The sequence below is a fragment of the Oryza glaberrima genome, chromosome 2, assembly GCF_000147395.1.
Source record: "Oryza glaberrima chromosome 2, OglaRS2, whole genome shotgun sequence".
In the NCBI taxonomy this organism is placed as follows: Eukaryota; Viridiplantae; Streptophyta; class Magnoliopsida; order Poales; family Poaceae; genus Oryza; species Oryza glaberrima.
Genome location: NC_068327.1, coordinates 21,882,380 through 21,888,379, shown reverse-complemented (window position 1 = coordinate 21,888,379; position 6,000 = coordinate 21,882,380).

Below are 6,000 nucleotides of genomic sequence, written 5' to 3'. Positions count from 1 at the left end.
GGAAATCAGTTCATGGTCGTCCCGGCCTCGTCAGATTTATCGAACCCGTGGCCTGCAGATCGAGTTTGGGGCATCGGTCGATCTGGCGTGATCCGGGGCTACTAGATAATCAGTAATAATATATTCTGCATGCTCGTCGTCTCCTGGATCCATCGATTGAACAGACACGTACGCTCTCATCATACGGTGGCTGCTATAGCTAGCTAGCAGCAGTCACGCCAGCGAGGATCAGAGTCTTTTGGCGAAGTTACCGTGCAATATACCACACCGTCAGGCATGACATGGATATATATAGATTCTAACTTGACTCATTTCTCGCTTTTGTTTAACCAAACTTCTGCCCGTGTCTCTCGATCGTTTTGTATTTGTTTGTAATAACAGGGTACGCGAAGAAGAAACGTACACCACATGGTTAAAATATAGTACTGCATCCCAGTGGACTATCTAATGCTGTAGAGGTAAATTAAATCTACAAAACCGCAGAATTAGAGTTCTCTTAGATGAAGAGACCAAGGACGATCTAATTTGTCATCCTTATCTCTTAAACAACAGAATCCGAATTCTATATGCATTTATCCGCGAGTAAATATGGGCAATGGAATACTGTGGGCACAATAACCACACTATGGGTACGGTGGCTAGCTCCACGTACACATCTAGCTACCAAACTGATCCAGACTTTCAATCCGGATTAATTGTTTGACCTGCAAAATCAACATTGTAGCTAAGTACTGGAGTAGTGTTACCTGTGTCTGGCCGGCCTTGAAAAAAAAGAAATCAAACATTTCTAGATAGGAATTCGAAGGTCATGTATTCAAACAAGAGATGAATAGTAGTCCACTCTTGTGTATCCAAAGTAGCACGTTTTCAAGGACAAGAGATTAATTGCACCCAGTCGCTCACCGCTAGCTCCACGTACGTAATTAAGGCAGCATGCAGACTATAGCTATTTTCTAAGTTGACATGGCTTGGTTGCTAGTTGCTACTAGTTGGTCAGTTCGTCGTAAACAATGTTAAAGCCACAGCTTCCTTTCGTACTCACGTATACAGTGTGTGGAAGTGGAACTGGAACGTGCATGCCGCTGGAACGATCGTGATTGATTAGGGCGAACATACGTGGATGTCTTATCATAGCTGAGTCATCAACCGTAATTAATGTGAAAGGTTACGAAGTAGTGACAGCAAGAGCTACTTCTTTCATCCAAAAAAGATAATTATTACATATATCTACATTTATATTACTAAAATATGCAATATTTTGTATTATGTTTATTTTTATAGAACAGAAAAAAGTACTAGTTGTCATGCCCACACGTGCGGTACAAACGAAGAGCACAATTAAACTTGTTGCAGCCAGTGTCACTGTGTATATAGACAAGCTAGCAATATACTCTTTCCGTCTGTTCAAATTTATTATATTAGAATATGTCATAACCACCTAAAATTTTTTATGTTATGGAAAGGAGGGAGTACTAACACTAGTCCTTGTCTTGTACATAGACGAAGTAACAATATACTAACTGCCAAGCGTAGGTTGAAAAAATATCTCCGGTGATCACGACTAATTAATCATCGATATTTGCAAGAGATATGGACGGATCCATGCTTAATTAGCTTGTTTGGGCCTTTCTGACCACGGGGATACGGTGATGGGGATGCAGATGCATATGGGATATTGCGGTGAGCGATGGAACACGAACACCGGTCACTGTAGCACGTACCGCCTCTTCTCCGGTCCTCGCCATCCGTCTACAGTACACACGTCCCCGTCTTTGGTGGCTTGGTGCGGTCCCTTTCCTTTGGCTACCCAACATTTCAACGCGCGCATCCATCTAGCTAGCCGCGTAGTACGTAGCTGCCAGTGTGCGCGACGGCGACGCGTACGTACGTGCACGCGTACTCCTGCCACGGAAGCACGTACGCGCGTGAGACGTGTGCCGCGCGCGGGTGTGCGTGCGTGGGTGGGTGGCTGGTTTAATTGGTGGATGCATGGTGGCTAGCTAGGCGCGCGCGCGGGTGGGCGGGCGGATGCCGGCGTACGTGCGTGGTCGCGCAATCTCTCGCGATCGATAGCGTCTTTTTCCGTGCGGGACGGCGACGTGAGGGGCAGGACGGCGGACGACCGATCGATCGTGCGAGCTAGCGCGCGCCCGCGTTGCGTTGCGTAAGTAGGCACGTACGTGTCGCGATGGGCCCGGCGCACAGGTGTCCCCTGGATGCGTGTAACAATCGGTACGTACGTGCAGCACGAGGGGCCCTGCACGATCGGCCGGCCGAGTCGGGACGTACGTACGTGAGCCGCATGCAGGTAGGTCACGTAAGTGCACAGTACACTTGCAGCTGGCTAAGCACGACGTAGCGTACCGTACGTGTAGCTCTCATGTATCACGTTGTCACGTTGATTAGCCACATGTGTGTTACATACGGCGGCCCGGGCTCGCGGCCACGCGTAGCTCAGGGCATCTCTGATTGCGTTACGTCAGTTTTTCTTCTTTTCTTTAGTTCGGTCACATTTTGAATTTAACTGTATTTGTTATATCCATATCAAGGTACAACAACTAGACAATAGCAACGTCAATATTAAATTTAACATGGCATCGTATAGACGTCCATGTAAAACCAGGTGTGGCCTCTGCTCTTGGTTCGATCGACGACGACGGGATCTCGTGGAGCTTAATTACTTGGCACGGCATGAACCCGACACGATTGATGATCACCGTCTTATACAGTTATACGTACTGGGTACGTGCTGGTACGATCTTGCTCGATTAATGAATGTTATCTACTTCCATTAATTTATATTGCTTCTTGTTTTCTTCTCCTCTTGATATTATATATACTGTAGATTTGTACTCTAGTGTCGATCGGGAAGCAAAATAAACTAAGTTTCGTTGCCACGTACCCATGCTAGATTGGTCTCGACCACACTTTGGACACCGATATCTATGATCATGGTGATTAGGACCCGTTACTTTCTTTTTTTGAGATGAGATTAAGACCGCCATTTCCATTCTCATAAAGCGGTCGTGCATGCCTTCATGATTTCTTAGCAGTTAATTAATACAGCCTCTCGAACTCTCACACAGCACCTTAAATAATTCTCGCCGTGTTTAGCTGTGCCTATCAGTTTCGGCTCATCTCGATCGAGCCAACTGCGGTTTTTACATGTTGCCGTCTCGTCTCATCATTCGCGTCCAATGCATGTTTCGCTGTGACGACGCGACCAGCCATAAATCGAGGTCAAACGAATCATCAGAGAGAGAGAGAGAGAGAGAGAGAGAGATTCCCGTAGAGCAACACAAATTGTGACATGTGATCGATCGATCGGTCGAGAGATCAATCGATGCATGGGTGCTTTCTCTGCCGTCACGATCAGAATCAGTAGTCGATCTCATGGCATGCATGATGCAGAGCCAGTAAGGCTAGCCAGGATCGATCATAGATATCGATCTCCAACGAGATCGTTCTTGAGCATTGAAACTCTGAAGCTCTGAAAGCACACACAGTAGCCAACTTAATTAGCTAAGACCTTTTTCAAAGGTAGTACTAGCAAATTAGGTGTTGGTGGGTTGCATTTTTGACTCGCGATCGATCCGATTCTTTGCTTGCCATCTCACGCCTCTCTCTCACGCTTGCCTTGGCCAACGCAGAGTTGCAGGCAAAGAAGCTAAGCTATCGATATGCAGAGAAAGCTTAGCTAGCTAGCAAGCTAGCTTAGCTAGTTCGGCCGGTCCAACAGCCGGAGTTTCTGACTGATCTATCCGCTGGTCTGCTTAATTTTGAGTTAACAATGCTATCCGTTTGGCCCGGCAGCTTCCTTGTGATGCCACCTAGCTCGTAGCCTTTTGCTGCATGCGAAGTCTTCGGTGCGCTGTGCCCTGCATTCCGACAGATCATCACACGTCCATTGTCAAAACAAATGGCAAGCACGTTTGGTAGTTTCAGAATTCAGAGTTGTGTGTACTTGCAGGGCAGGAGGGGACATTGATCTGTCCACTAAAGTGGCATGCCGACAGGAGTAGTTTAAGTGCTGTAAGAAAACTGCAAGCGAATTTCAGAAGTCCAATGATAAAAAGTTCAGGAAGGATTGTTCAATTCTGGGAAGGCAGGCACCAGCGTTGCACCGATCCGTGAAGTTTCAGAAAAAAAAAAAAAGAAGGGTATGATGCCTACATATAGTTTGCTCGTACTTGTTGTTTGGATCAGAATCTACGTACAAATTAAATAGTAACCGGAACTGCAATGTTAGGTTGCAACTGGACTGAAAATTATATACCACGCACCAAATCTCTGTATAAGTTGTTCAGAACGCAGCCTGTAGACCATTGACCTCAATTTGCAGGGACGGGATTTCCTGTGTGCTTACTCTCTCTCTCTCTCTCTCTCTCTCGGATTTTTTTCCTTACCTGAACAACTATTATTTCTGACTTTTGGTTGGTTGCAAGGCGGCTTTACGCAATTGACTTCTTCAGATGCGATCATCAGAGATCCAGAAAAGACATTATATAACTAAACAGTATTCCCGAAAAAGGATTATATAACTAAACAGCGCTAGCCTAAAGCAAATAAAAAACTCAGGATTCTATCAAGCTGTTCTATTCTGTCTGTTTCACGTCGTCACTGGCTTCAGGAGCAGGACTGCAGGTCAATTGTCATCAAATATGTCATCAAGAAGAAGGAATTTTCCAATAAAAATATATCACCTCAAAGATATAAAAAAAGTGCAGCTGAACTACTGCACATACGACATTAAGACTGAATTTTCCAACGTAGGCGTTTGTCCCTGACATTTGTTTTGTTTTTTTAATAATCTACATTCTTCAATGCAGGCGTTTGTCCCTGAGAACTACAAAGTTATGATCAAGAAAAAAAAAAATCTCAACTACTGCAGATCTGCAGTGCTCATCATACCATGGACAAATGCACCCTGTGGTTCTATTCCATCTAAAATAATCTCATAATCTGTCCATGAGGCTGAGTGCTTCTAATTGAAATGCAGCTTGTGCAGGCAGAAAGTAATGCTAGCTAGCACTAGTGAAAATGATATTATGTCAGCAACATAAAGTAAGCTGTTCTAAAGATAATATGTGGTCAAATAATCTCCCTGTCAAATCTTATTTGTAAACAATATTGGTTGCCCACTTCAGGTGTTATCTATTACTACTACTTCATGTCTGTTGCCTCCAGCATGTTTACACAACTAGCCAAAACAAACTATTAACTTTATCTCAAAATAATTTTTTTTTCACTCCTCCTAGCTACATACTACGTATATCAATAACAAAGAAAAAAAAAAGTTCCACCACTTCATCAATCCCAATGCAATTATAGAGTGTTCATCACTTTATCAAATCTCAATACAATTATATATCCTCACTTTATCTCTAATGCAGTGGCATTCTTATGTTCTCCTTTCTGGGGTCAAAGGACATCGGATATATTATCCAATTCTAACTAAACTATATCATGTTACTTAGTATATCAGTCAATAATTAGATTATTAGTATGTTTTTTAAGGACCCTTGGTAATTATCGTTCTTGGTTCGCCACTGTTATCTATTCCCAATATAATTGTTCCTCGCATTTTGACAAATTCTGTTGTATCAGGGACTACGCGCTACACCTTCCACTCCACCAAAAGGCAACATCAAACTATTCATGACTAACGGCTAATACTTTTTGAAGCTTCCTACATGTTTGGATGAAGGCAAAGGGTAAATGGTTCAAAGAAAAGTTGTGCTTACCCACCATACACTGTTTGAGTTTTGCTATAGGGGACAGCTAGAACTTGTCAGGTTGAAGGGGAGGCTTCATAGCTACGCCATCCCTCGGAATATTCCAAAATAAGATGTTGTAGGACCATTTCAACCACTCATGCAAGCTAGCGCCAGTAGTCCCTGAAGTCGTCCAAATGTACCAATATACCCTCAAGGATATTAATGTAATTTCGCATGTACCATATGAGGCTATATAAGCCGTTCCAGATCCTATAGTAGAGGA